General features: G+C 43.3%; 1 pseudogene across 1 annotated transcript; it reads right to left on the reverse strand.

The window, feature by feature from the left end:
• Positions 1-522: 522 nt before the first annotated feature.
• On the reverse strand, positions 523-13,781 carry LOC308303842 (myosin heavy chain, fast skeletal muscle-like; annotated as a pseudogene). Its single transcript has 32 exons — positions 13,575-13,781; positions 13,331-13,474; positions 11,543-11,699; positions 11,423-11,450; positions 11,194-11,308; positions 10,967-11,059; positions 10,805-10,868; positions 10,536-10,634; positions 10,339-10,442; positions 10,087-10,225; positions 9,796-9,914; positions 8,336-8,485; positions 7,710-7,880; positions 6,828-7,131; positions 6,140-6,204; positions 5,961-6,048; positions 5,713-5,830; positions 5,464-5,587; positions 5,249-5,385; positions 4,741-4,996; positions 4,002-4,244; positions 3,696-3,872; positions 3,207-3,352; positions 3,017-3,107; positions 2,536-2,925; positions 2,292-2,418; positions 2,024-2,142; positions 1,735-1,931; positions 1,458-1,641; positions 1,151-1,316; positions 844-968; positions 523-715 (listed from the first exon to the last, which is right to left on the reverse strand). The product of its transcript is annotated as a myosin heavy chain, fast skeletal muscle-like (transcript).
• Positions 13,782-14,379: the final 598 nt, after the last annotated feature.

The following is a 14,379-nucleotide window of genomic DNA, read 5'->3' on the forward strand; positions in this document are numbered from 1 at the left end:
ATTTCAGGTGGTTGACGTTAGAGAGAAACATCAGAAAGTGACTGTTGTTCAGAGCAGTTGCATTGTTTTAACATGTGTCTATTGTCCACTAGTCCCACGTGGCCAGACAGTTGCCTCAGACAATTTTCAAACACTTCCGTCGTACAGTCTGGAGAACGCTGGTCATGAGTAAGGGATCAAGTGGACGTGGAGCATTCTCTGCACTTCAGTTTCATCTTTACAGTCGCGTAAATGTATCCTAATATAAATTAAAATCATCCAAACATATATAGCTTGCTGCTTAGCAGAAATGGAATTAAAAAATATGAACGGATGTTCAAGTGAACAGAATCTATACAGCATTCGAAGATTGTGTCTGGCTACGCAAGACTAATTGTCTACCGTCCAACTACTATAGGTTTGGCACCTTGAGCTGTCCCTGGACGTTTCTCAGCTGCTTCTGGGCCTCGGCAGCCTGGCGGTTGGCGTGGCTCAGCTGGACCTCCATCTCGTTCAGGTCTCCCTCCATCTTCTTCTTGATTCTCAGGGCGTCGTTCCTGCTCCTGACCTCAGAGTCCAGGGTGTTCTGCATGGAGTCGATCACCCTCTGGCTGTTCCTCTTGATCTGCTCCATCTCCTCGTCCTTCTCCGCCAGCTTCCTGTCCACCTCGCCCTTGATCTGGTTGAGCTCCAGCTGGACACGGAGAATCTTGGCCTCCTCGTGCTCCAGAGTACCCTGAAATGTAATGTGCGGGATCGAAAGGTTGTAAGACCTTTTAATGTAACATCCAATAAATACCCTGCAACATGGTTTGAATATAAAACGCATCGGAAGAAATCCAAACTGTAGACAAAAGGTTTTACCTCAGCTTCCTCCAGGGCTGTCTGGATCTCTGACTTCTCAGTCTCCACCTGTTTCTTGGATTTCTCCAGCTCATGGATGCTCTTTCCGGTCTCACCGATCTGTTCAGTCAGGTCTGAGATCTCCTCTGCAGTTGATTGAAAATAATGAATGAGGAACTTTCCAATCAGCAACTGTTTTGTATTTGCATTTTAATAAAGTTGTAACCTGATCCACAATCGATATTGAACATTTAATGTTTCATTTTATTTATTTATGGATGTATTTTTACTGTTGTTAAAAGAACAATGTACTGTAGAGAAGACTTACGTTGCAGGTTCTTGTTCTCACGCTTCAAGGTCTCCAGTTGGTCCAGGGACTCCTCGTAGGAGTTCTTCATCTTGAACAACTCGGTGCTGAGAGAACGAGCCTCTTTCTGAGCTCCTTCCAGTTCTGCCTGGCCCTCTTCAAACTTCTGCTTCCATTCTGCCAGGACCTGTGCAGCATTTGTAATGAATTGTGTCATTTACCCCCACCCTTTTAGGACCTGCACAGCATTTGTAATCAAATGCGTCATTCACCCCACTTTAACGGAGGCAAGAATTATTTAGGTTTAAAATAATGAATGTCAAAGCACCTTATCAAAGTTCCTCTGTTTCTTGTCAAGGTTGGCAGCCAAACCGTTGGCCCTCTCCACATCGATCATGAGGTCTTCCACTTCACCCTGGAGTCTCTGCTTGGTCTTCTCCAGAGAGGCGCACTTGGAATTCACAGCCTCGATTTGCTCCTCAGCCTCCTGAAGACGCTGCGCAAGCTTCTTCCTGTTGATCAGTGTTGAATGGAATAAAATCATTATGGTAGATATCTTGTACAGTGAGCGGTACCCGATGATTGTAAAAACACTGCTGACTTACTTGGCCTCCTCCAGCTCCTCAGTGCGTTGGACAGCATCAGTCTCATACTTGCTCCTCCACTGAGACACCTCACCGTTGGCCTTGGACATTCCACGCTGGAGTTCTGCCTTGGCTTCCTGTTCTTCCTCAAACTGCTCCCTCAGGAGGTCACAGTCATGGCGAGCTGATTGCACAGCATGGGCAAGGGCATTCTTTGCCTGTCAAAAGAAAAATGCCAAAACAATGTCAGCTGGATAAAATTACAGAAAGATGTTATCGTAAAAATAGTGAAGAAACAGCTGTTCCTTACCTTGACCTCCTCTTCAACATGTCTCTTCAACTCCTCGATCTGCTGGGTGAAGGCCTGCTTGCCTCTGGTGAGCTGAGAGACGAGAGCTTCTTTCTCTTCAAGTTGACGACCAAACTCGCCTAATTAGAAATTAGACATTTTAGTTTTTGTTGAATACATATTCCCTAAATTCCTGGGACAACTGCTGATCAAAGCGTTATCTATAATTATGGAATTTGCAGTACCATTGAAACCCATGTAGGCTAGTATTTTTTAGATGAACGTTTACCATTTTCCGTCAACAATCTTGCTCTCTGAGCTCCAATGTCATTGATCTGGCGAACGTTCTCATCACTCTTGGCCTTGATTTCACTGAGTTGGTCCTCAAGGGTGCGGCACATCTTCTCAAGATTTCCCTGTTGATTAACATTGGACATATTCAATCACTGAAGTAACCTACAATGTATTATTCCCTTGTTTTTTCCCCCCGCATTAGTTCATTGGTTCAAGTATTTTCAAGCATTCTCTTCTACCTTTGCCTTAGCGACAGCCTCCATGTTGCTGGACAGGTCATCGATCTCCATCTTGTACTCGCTCTTCTCCTTCTCCAGTTTCTGCTTGACTCTCTGGAGGTTGTCGATCTGCTCGCCCAGCTCCGCCACGCTGTCAGCCTGCTTCTTACGGAGAGCGGAGGCGGTGGCCTCGTGCTGCAGCGTGGACTCTTCGAGGTCACGACGCAGCTTCTGTAACTCTGCCTCTCTCTTCTTGTTCATGTCGATCTGAGCGGCGGTGGCTCCGCCGGCCTCCTCCAGCCTCTCGCTGATCTCCTCCAGTTCCCTGGAGAGGTCGGCCCTCTGCTTCTCCACCTTGGCACGAGCGGCACGCTCAGCCTCGATCTCCTCCTCCAATTCTTCAATACGAGCCTTTGAAATAAGCAATGTTAGATTAGCATCTGAATACAATAATTCACTCTTACCTAATATTATTAATGATTTTACAAAAAATAAAAAATACCTGGAGTTCTTTGATCTTCTTCTGCAGCTGAGCGCCCAGAGACTGTTCATCCTCAATCTTACTCAGAAGCTGGCTGATTTCAAAATCCTTCCTGTGGAATACAGTACATCATAATATGAATACAGTATCTTAGTGGTCATTCTGCAGGTGGTTTCTCTCCATGACATTTAATATTGTTGGTCCACATTACTTCTTTATCTTCTCGTCAGACTGCTGCTTGTCATTCTCCAGGTCCATGATTGATTCCTGGGCCAGTTTCAGATCACCTTCAAGCTTTCTCTTGGCTCTCTCCAGGTCCATGCGGAGCTTCTTCTCTTGCTCCAGAGAACCCTCCAGCTGCACAACAAAATTGTTGTCTTATTATTCAGTACAACAATAAACATAGCGTATTTCAAAACATCCAATTGACTCGTCGACTAAACTATGACGAAAAATGTTTGTAGATTGCGTTTTTTTCACTGACAAAAACTAAATAAAAACTAAGCTGTGATGACTAAGACTAAATATATTGACGATTTTGTCAACAATAAAAACTAGACTAGTGGAGAAGAGAGTCATTTTATGTTTGGTTGCTCTCAGGTGTTGCATGCTGAAAATAGCTGATCTACAAGCTTATTCAAAAGACTATGACTAAAACTAAATCAACATGTGCTGTCAAAAACAACATTGATGAACTCACATCGTCAACTTGCTGCTCCAGCTTGGTCTTGGCCTTGGTCAGAGTGTTGACTTTGTCTTCCTCTGCCTGCAGGTCATCCAGGGTCTGCTGATGAGACTCTTGGAGGGCCTTCTTCTCCTTGGTCAGCTTAGCAAGACCTTCATCCTGAGAGGCCATCTCCTCGGTCAGGTTCTTCACCTGAATAACATGAATGAATGGACCATCAGTGTTCCATAACTTGATAAGACGGCTAGAGTGTATAATCGTGAATGGATCATTAGTGTTCTATAACTTGATAGGACAGCTAGAGTGTGTAAAATGTTGAACCTTGTTTTCAGTGGCGTGTTTCTCCTTCTCCACTTTGGCCAAGGTCAGCTCCAGGTCATCGATGTCCTTCTTGAGCTCAGAGCATTCGTCTTCCAGCTTCCTCTTCTTGGCGGTCAGCTCAGCGTTGATCTCCTCTTCGTCCTCCAGTCTCTCGGACGTCTCTTTGAGCTTTGCCTCCAACTGGATCTTACCTTTGATAAGACCCTCACATCTCTCCTCAGCATCGTTCAGAGCCTCGTCTCCCTGGTTGTCAATGGAAAGGATAAGTGAGGGAACATGTCAGCGTTTGTTCATTACGGAAGCAGAGGTGAGGACAAGGAAGAAGTTGGAGGCCATCGACCTCCTCCAAAAAGATAAACTATAGTAGTGGAAGCTATCAACCTCTTCCAAAAGGATAAACTATAGTAGTGGAAGCTATCAACCTCTTCCAAAAGGATAAACTATAGTAGTGGAAGCTATCAACCTCTTCCAAAAGGATAAACTATAGTAGTGGAAGCTATCAACCTCCTCCAAAAGGATAGTGCATGGGTGAGTAGCAGTGGCATGTGCAGATTCACCCTCCCCCACGGAAGAACAACAAATTGGGTCAGGCCTTGGTACTGGTAGCCATGTAGCTATACAATGATGCCAACAGCCGTTCTACCGCCAGGCATCCTCTGCCATGGTCTACATCTACATTATATAAAACATTTTAGATTGTTTGAAAAACAACAATTTCTGTTCAAGTGTAGCTACTTACTGATGACGCTGCGGACTGAAGGTTATTTTTCTCTTGCACTACAGCGATCAGCTTCTCCTCCAGGGTCTTCTTGGAGGCCAGGGCAGCGGCCAGGTCAGTCTTCATCTTCTCATAGTTCTCCTTCATGTTCTGGAGCTCCTTCTCGGTCTCAGCGCTCTGCAGGAGAGGCTTGATCTTGTAGTAGACCTTCATCCATGGCCAATGTTTCACACTGACGAATGAGCGCAGGTTGAACTGGATGCTGTAAATGGCCTCTCTGTGGAAAACAGTGAAGTGAGCGGTGCTATTTATGAGTTCATTTCATTAAGTTTCCCCCGAAGCTTGGCCAATGTGACCCTGGGCGTACAACAAACTTTGAGCACTTTGTGCCAAGATGTAGGCCAGATGTAGGCCATGCTTGGTGTCCCAGACAACACCAGATGACAGCCCAAAACTCTAAACACACATTCTTTTCCCAGCGGATTCCTTAAAAATTGTACTCAATATTGAATTGATGTTTCCAAAGTACCTCCTAGCCATCATCTTGACAAACTCCCTCCTCATGACGTAACCTCTTGCGAGAGCCTGAGTCATGGTGACCAGAGCAGCCAGCTTCTCATCTCGCATCTCCTCCAGGACACCCAGCAGACCAGCTTTGAAGAACACCTGAATGCAATGTCACAAACTGTAAAATCTACTTTTAGTCCTGTCCATAATGTTCAACCAGATCTGCAGTGTGTTTACCTTGGTGTGTCCAAACTTATACTCATCTTGGGGTACATCAATGGATCCAAGCAGCTTCTCAGAGGCTTTCTTGTTGTCCATGAACGCGCCCTCGGGACATGCGCTGGCATTCAGTACTTTGTACCTGTTTTGTAAAAGTTCATGGTCATTTTGAGCTGACGTTGTGTACTTTTGCACCCGTTTTCTAATAGTGGGTAATTTTTCATGAACAGTCGTGGAACTAAAAGCTGCTGGAAAAGGAATGAATACCTCTGCTTGAAGTCAGCGTATGGGATTCTGCTGGGGAAGCCCTTTCTACAAATCCTGATGCCCTCCAGCACACCATTACACCTCAGCTGGTGAATAACCAGGAAGTTCTCCATCAGCCCTGTAAAGATGTTGCTTCATTATTATTATTATTATTATTATTATTAGGACAAAATAGTTACACACTGGCCAAAGTCGCATTAAATGACCAACTCACTCTCATTGTTCAAATGTTTATTTTCTGTGTTTACCTGGAGTCTTGGACTCGTTGGGAATCAGGCAACGCACAAAGTGAGGATGAGTGCTCCTCAAGTTGGTCATCAGCACCCCCAAGTTCACCTATTGAGACATTATTAGTAAAAGGCCATGCAAAGACGTGCCTATTTCTTACATGAATATGATGTTGCTAATAATGAATACATATCCTTACCCTGAAAGCGCTAGACACAGTCTGCATGGAGCCACCCTTCTTTTTGCCTCCCTTCTTTGAAGTATCTGTTTATGTGTGTTAGAATCAGGAGTTATCATTAGTTATACACAATAAAAATGCCTCCCTTCTTGTCAGAGTGTTAATATTATTCAAAGAACAATAACTCCAGGCTCAGGTGGGAGACAGAACACATATTATATTATTATTCTATGTTAAAATGTCCTAGAGGAGGGGTGGGTTGTTTGGGTGGACGTAACAAACGTAACATGTAGACATGCGAGGCGCACCATTGCTCTGCCCCCCTCTGTGTTTTTTGGCTGGGCTTGAAACTGCCATAACTCTGGTTCCCAGCTTGCTAAAGCCCCCCCCCCCCCCCCCCCCCAGAAAGTCTACAGAAAGTGCCACATCCACTGGGTGGTGACCCAGCTGAAGTTAGCCACAGTGTTGGGTGTATGGTAAAAGGGGAGGAGATGATTTTATGATGTCATTAATTTAGTGATTTATTTTCAGTCGGGCCTTTTGACTCTTTCAGGAAGAAACCAAAAATACTCAGGGAAGACATATTTGCATATTATAACCACACCTGGGGGGGGGTCTGTTCGAGTAATGTTAACAGAAAAAGTACAAAACTATGGCACCACCTCTGCACTGTGTCCCAGAACACATTATATTGTATGAATAAACATACCTTCAGGCTCGGGGGCGGGATACAATACGCCCAGCAGTTTAACTGAAGACTTGGTGTACAGCTGCACCACAGAGTCGTTCAGTGGGTCTTTGTTCTTCTCCAGCCAGCCTGTGATGCTGTAGTCCACAGTTCCAGCGTAGTGGACCAGGGAGAAGTGGGCTTCACCTTTGCCTTTGGCAGGCTTGGGTTTCTCAAAGGCTTTGCACTTTCCAAGATGCGTTCCATGCAACTTTTCACAGAAGGTTTTGTCTGATGCCTTTGGGAACATGCACTCCTCTTCAAGGATGGAGAAGATGCCCAAGGGCTTTGTAAAGGAGACAAATCAACAAAAATAATAGTAGCATCATGTCCATTAAAGCACAAAATAATTGTGTTCTGGCTGTCTGCTTTGAGTTCTCCGTGAACTCAAAGCAGACAGCAAGGTCCATGATAATACATAATACCAGTAAGACGCCTTACTGGGCAAACTCGCCCTAAAGGGCGAGGTTGCGCCATCTGTCTTGGCCATATGGATTTTGTTAGTTTGATTCTCCTAACAGGGCATCATCTGGGATACAATCCCTTTTATGCCCATATATGGAGATCCCTTACAGAATGCCTTTTACGCCCATATACTGTATGGAGATACCTGCTCTGAGTATCTGACATCACTAATCCCTTTTATGCCCATATATGGAGATCCCTAACAGAATCCCTTTTATGCCCATATATGGAGATCCCTGCTCTGAGTGTCTGACATCACTGCGATGTCACCTGTGATGTCACAGTGATGGGGAATCACAGTGTCAGGCGTTACACCTATACAGTACATGTATACATACGGTCAAGCTGTGACGGTTCTCATAGTAAACTTGCTCCCTACGGTTGCAATAATAATAGTACCTTCTCAATGAGCTCAATGCAGACAGCCAGGTCCATGCCGAAGTCAACAAGATCCCAGGGAATTCCCTCTTTCATGTACTCCTCTTGCTCCAGGACAAACATGGTGTGGTTGAAAAACTGTTGCAGTTTCTCATTGGTGAAGTTGATGCACAGCTGCTCCAGGGTGTTGAACTGTGAGTTGAAATAATTATCATTAGCCTGCAGTCTCTAACATTAAGACACAAGTCCAATGCCACTTATAACTAGGGCTGTCACAATTATTACATAATCGTCTAACCGTGATTATTTGACATAATCGTGATTATTTTTCATAATCGAAATAGCAGATCTACAAGCTCACAACGCGTTGATGCGACGCGTTGTGAGCTTGTAGATCGGCTATTTCCACTATCAATGTTCTTTTTTAAGTATAAAGTTGTCAAATATGTCAAGTAATTTCTTTGCATATTTAGCTTATGTGTCATATCTACCATGTGTAACTTCAAAGCCTAAAAGCCAAACAGAAATGTAATTGTCAACGACAAAAACACAATTAAATCGTTAATCGCAATTATTTGAGAGAAAATTTATCGTCATGTAAAATGTCATAATCGTGACAGCCCTACTTATAACAAGTCCATGCTTACATCAAAGATTTCAAACCCAGCGATGTCCAGCACACCAATGTAGTAGTTTCTCTGCTGCTTGGTGTCCAGCATCTCATTGATCCTGATGACCATCCACAAGAACAGCTTCTCATAGATGGACTTGGCCAAGGCACCCACTGAGTTCATTACCTAAGGAAATAGGAACGTTATTTAGTAGGGGTGTGAATTACACAATTTAGAATTTAAGCATTTAGCAGACATCTACTGCTTATGACTAGTTTGACGAGTTATATTTATGTGTCCACTCTGCCTATGACGAGTTTGACGAGTTTGGACCCCATTTTATCTAGTAAACATGATTTCAATCGCGATTTTGCATGTTTTCACCCCCATACAACCCCAGGGCAGCCATCTTTGTTTACATAACATGTAAAACATAATGGCTGCTACCTCATGAATTCCTGAACGGATTTCCAATCGGATTTTTTTGTTTGAAAGCTGTGAAAAACGTGCACAAACATGGTGCATGATCTGTGCATGGGCGTGCATGATCCGTGCACTATAAATTACATTGAAGTCTATGGAGAATTTGGCAGGGAAATCCCAAAGACGACCATTCAAAATGGCAGTAAATGAGTTAATCCAGACCAGTCAGCAATGAAAACATGAGGTAATATATAAAATATATAGCAATAGTAATCTATGATCATAGATAAACCAATAAACTATCATCAGTCTAAACTGTATAATGTAAAAAAGAAAGTCTAATCTGTACATTGAAACTCAACGAGTGCATCTCTCCACTCCGACATGTCTCCTTTCCGACATGTCTCCATTCCGACACTAACCCTATCTCTAACCCTAACCCTAAACCTTAGGCCCATGGGAGTGTCACCACTCCGACAATAATAAGTCAATTTCGGAGTGGCGACATGTAGGAATGGAGAGAGCCTCCCAAACACAACACATACAGTAATGGATGGTCTACAAATGAACCTGTATACATAACAGGCTATCTAAATCATGTTTTAGCCTTTGCATAAGCCTGCAAGGTCTTTAAGGCTACACAGTATGAATGTGTGCAACGTTTCACCGCAATCGGACACTGCGTTCACGATTCAAGGCATTTTGTTCAAAACAGGCCACTCAACTTTAGATGTCAATCTTAGCCACTCAGGATTGAATATGAGTCAAACAAATCCGTCCTGATCACATGACTATAGAGATCATGTGTGCTGATTTGCGTGACATTTGGATAACATCTGAAGGAGTATTATAAAAATAAAGTTAACACAGATCGCTAAGCATATAGTCTCTGCCATGCCTTCGGCCTGGTGGGGAGAATAATGTTGGAGGATCATTCTAATTTACAGAAGATAATTTAAGACAGTCTGGACACAACTCAAAGATATATTAGTGTTCTTATGGTATGCTGTTTAGATTGAGAATGTAAGGTGTGTATGAAATCAGATTACAGAATCAGATTTCAAGTTACTCACCTGTGGCACAGTTTGTCCCTTAGTGACATACTCGTTTCCCACTTTCACTCTGGGGTAGCAGTATGCCTTAAGCATGTCTGCTGAGTTCAGGCCCAACAGGTAGCAAATCTTGTCAGCCACTGAAATGTTCACACAATTAGCAATTTACAATTTAGGCATTTATCAGACACTCTTAATCCAGAGCGTGATTTACAGTAAGCAAGGTAAACACAAGGTAATGCGACAAATGCATAGAGATAGACAGTAATCTAGGATCATAGGTAAACCAAATAACCATTTAATTCCTCTCACCCTCTGTGCCATCAGGTTCCGCCTGCTCCTCACGCTGCTTCTGTTTGAAGGTCAGCACTCCATGATGCATGACTGCACCGGTGAACTTGTAGATGTACTGTTTCTCCTCGGTGTTGAAGCCCAGGATGTCAATAGCGTCCTGATGTCAATGGGCAGAGATGTATTCAAGAGATTAAAACTATATTACATTTTATTCAAAAGGACTAAAACGAATTCAAAATGTGCTGTCAAAATCAACACTGGTTCACTGACATCAGTAGCCTCCAGCTCCACTTTGTCATCGATGCTGGCCACAGCGATCACACCCATGCTGATCAGAGGGTAGTCGTACGGGTTGGCCGTGATCAGACACTGCTCTGGAAAGGGATTAAAAGTAGGGGTGAACATGTGTTTTTATTCATTCAATGATGTTCTCGCTGCATCATCAGTAATTCTTAGTAATCACTTACCAATAATCTCGGGTTTGTGGTTGGTCATCATTTGGAAGAAGATATGGTACCCCCTCTCTGCAGAAAGCTGGTATGTCACTCTGGACTTCTCCAGCAGATCTATATGGGTTGTACATAACTCATAATACTACATCTATAATAATCTATATGGGCTGTACATAAATCATAATGATAATCTATATGCGTTGTATATAACTCAAAATGTAATGCTCAAATTAAGGCATACGCATTATATAATTTATCATCTGTGAACTACATACAGTACTTACATGTCTCAATATCAGCACTGGCCAGTTTACCCGTTGTGCCGAAATGGATTCTGATGAATTTACCCTGTTTAATAAAGCACAATTTGTTACATGATTGCATCCTTCTACATTGTGGAATTATTGCAGGTTTTCTCATAAAATGTAAAATGTATTTTCACTTACAAAGCGAGAGGAGTTGTCATTTCTCACAGTCTTGGCATTACCATAGGCCTCCAGCAAGGGATTGGCTGCAATAATCTGATCCTCCAGTGATCCCTAGAATGTTTTAGACATCACAAAAATGTGGTCAGATTGATTTTAAATGTAATTGCTATATTGAATATAAATGTTTATGTTCAAAAACAGTTATTTGTTAAAAGTTAAAAACCTGTACATATATATATATATACCTTGATTTTACCGCTAGATCCTCCACCACCACCACCACCACTACTGCTAGCTGCTGTTGCAAAGTACTGGATGACACGCTTGGTGTTCACAGTCTTTCCAGCACCGGATTCTCCACTGGTTAGAAATGCATACATTCAGTGAAATGCACTTTGTGAATTTGTGTACAATGTTTGTTTTTATTTATTTATTTATTATTAATATTTTTAAGCCTAGTAGATGGGAACTTACGTGATCAGGACAGACTGGTTCTCTTTGTCTGTAAAATGTGAAGACAACTTTTAGTCATGGATACAGCACAAAACCATTATAGTTATATATAGGTTTTACATTGTCCTGAGCAGTACTTACCCATCAGCATGAACTGATAGGCGTTGTCAGAGACAGAGAAGATGTGAGGCGGAGCTTCAATACGCTTCTTGCCTCTGTAGGCATTCACAACCTCCTGGTCGTACACTGGGAGCCACTTGTAGGGGTTCACAGTTGCACAGAACAAGCCAGAGTAGGTCTGAACGGGAGAAGGGAGAGAACATTAACATTTATTGATTATTGCAACAGAATCCTCCAAGGCACCACCTCCAAAGTCCTCAGCAAACTCCAATACGTTCAAAACTCAGCTGCCCGTCTTTTCACCTGTACCTGCTCTGCAGAGACCACATTACAGCCGTCCTCCATGACATACACTGGCTCCCTGTCAAGCACAGAATCCACTACAAAGTTGTGCTTACCAACTACAGTACAAGGCACCCCACCTCTCTGATCTTATCATACCCTACAGTACGTCCCCTCGTGTTCCCTCAGGTGACAGGACCAGTGATGACCTGTCCCCCCAGGTGCGGACAGGGCTTTCTTTGTTGCTGCTCCCACCCTCTGGAACGCACTCCCCAAGCATATTAAAGATACCCCCTCCCTCACTACCTTCAAAACACACCTCTTCAGGATAGCTTTTCTTAGTTGAGGCTGTCTCCCCGACCTTTGCCTAACTTTCTATCGTTTTTATTCTAGCACTTTTGCATTTGCTTTAGGAACTTAGAACAGCCGAAGTGCTATATAAATCTGAGCTATTATTAGTACCAGTAAGACTCCCTAATCGGGAGATAAGCGACCGTAGGTCACTTATCTCCACAAATAGGGCAAAAATTTGTTTTTCCAAAATCTTCCTGCGCCATGTTGATGACATGAGTGTAGACATACTGTGTAGTGATTTTCGTGATTTTAGGGCAACATCTGTAGGAGCAGTGTCCAAAAATGTGTTTTTAAAAATCGGCCTGAAGGTGGCGCTATATGGGACAGATTCATGTTGATGGGATGAGTGGAGACATATTGTGTAGCAATTTGCGTGATTTTAGGGCCAAAACTGTAGGAGTAGTGGGCAAAAATGTGTTGTGAAAATCGGCCTGAAGGTGGCGCTAGAAGAGGGCCATGTGAGAAATGAGGGGTGGGGTCTCCGAGTTGCCTTGGCGGACGAATAGGTACCGGCCGCGGCTCTCCCGGACGCTCCTAGGCCGAGTTACGGCATTTTATGTGAGCTGCAGTGGAGGGGGTCCTCCACTGGGGGCGTCACCACTTTTGCATCCGTTCTGGAGCACCAGGAGTGGGTGGTCCCCAGGAATTCCCCGTGAGCAGCCCCGTTGGGGTGGTCATTTGGTAATTCTTGCACATGTGCTCATTTTTTACACTTGGGGGTCCCCGAGGGAGCTGGGGGTCCCTGGAGCTCCGGGGGTCCTTGGAGGTTGTAGTTTGGCAGGTAAGGAGTGTGTGTGCAAAATCTGGCATGGATCGGGGCAACGGTTGCGGAGATATGAGCAGGGCAAAAGTGTGACGTCTGACGTGTGACGGACTGACTGACGGACGCACGGACACCTGGTGGAGCTTTCTGTAGTAAGTGCGACCTACGGTCGCAATTATCATACAACATAACACGAGCATGAGCATGTCACATATCTGGGACAACATCACTAGAGCTGGGATTAAAGTCACTGGTTGCAAGAGGCAAACTGTCTTCAGAACCATGAGTTTGTTTGAATTTGTTATTCTATGATCTTTGTTTGATGATATAAATTGCACTCTATAAATGTTCTTTCTCTGCTATCGACAGGTGCAAACATGTACTGTTCGCAGCCTTGTGGAAAACCTTACGTAGATCATCCATGCTGCATAACGCTCTTTGAGGTTATACAGGACGGTGGCTTCAGTGAGGTGGGTCATCATGGCCATGTCCTCAATTTTGTCATACTTGGGAGGGTTCATAGGGGTGACATCAGCCTCAGGCACAGTTCTTTCCTAAAAGTAAAAAACAACATAGGTAAGTAATCTCTTGCGATTGCAGTTGGACTGTGTCACTATTTTTAGATTTTGATTATTTTAGATCCAGTAGGCCTACCTCCTTTTTGTCGAGCAATTCCACGGTGACTTTGTTACCGTCCTTCTTGATGATTTTACACTTGAGGTACAGCTGCTCCTTGTCTGCCACATATGCAGCAGTCTTGGCATCAAAGGGCGCTGCTTGAGACTCCATTCTCTCCTTCTCTGGCTTACGGAGATAAATGGCAGCCTTGCCATACTGCTTCATCTCTTCGTCCGTACTCATGGTGGCGGCTTTCTGTAGACAATAACAAGAATAAGAAGAATAAGGCTTTCTGTAGACAGTCAAATGAATGGCTTTCTATAGACAGCAAATACATGGCGTTGATGTCTTTGCTGACTTGAGATCTGAGCAGATAATTGTAGGACTATTCTTATGGTTATAGCTTATAGGTTTAATAAAAAAATCATGAACACTCACTTTTCCCCTCTACCAGTAGCAATGGAACCTTGTGAGAAACCCTAAGCGTGGGGGAAAAGACATAATTTTGAGGACATTAACACAGTTGAATGATTTGATACACATTTATAATCATGAATTCAATTTCATTATATGAATCCTAATGTTCATTCATTCTTGCTACACTCCACCACTTCATAAGAGAGACATTTTTAAATGTCTCGTTAGTTCCATCTGAAAAGAGTGATCCATTTCAATTATTATTACATGCAATGAAATGAAATGATGCCTGCCCATTCAGTTATTTTCATTTGTTTGTTATGAGTTTATTCCTAATTTCAAAGTTCTTTTGTCATTAAAGCCATGTTTCGTTTTTCTTTTCTTTTTACTTTTTACTGAAGCAATGATAGCATTGTTTTCTTTT

The sequence above is a fragment of the Nannobrachium achirus genome, assembly GCF_963921795.1.
Source record: "Nannobrachium achirus genome assembly, chromosome: 18".
In the NCBI taxonomy this organism is placed as follows: domain Eukaryota; kingdom Metazoa; phylum Chordata; class Actinopteri; order Myctophiformes; family Myctophidae; genus Nannobrachium; species Nannobrachium achirus.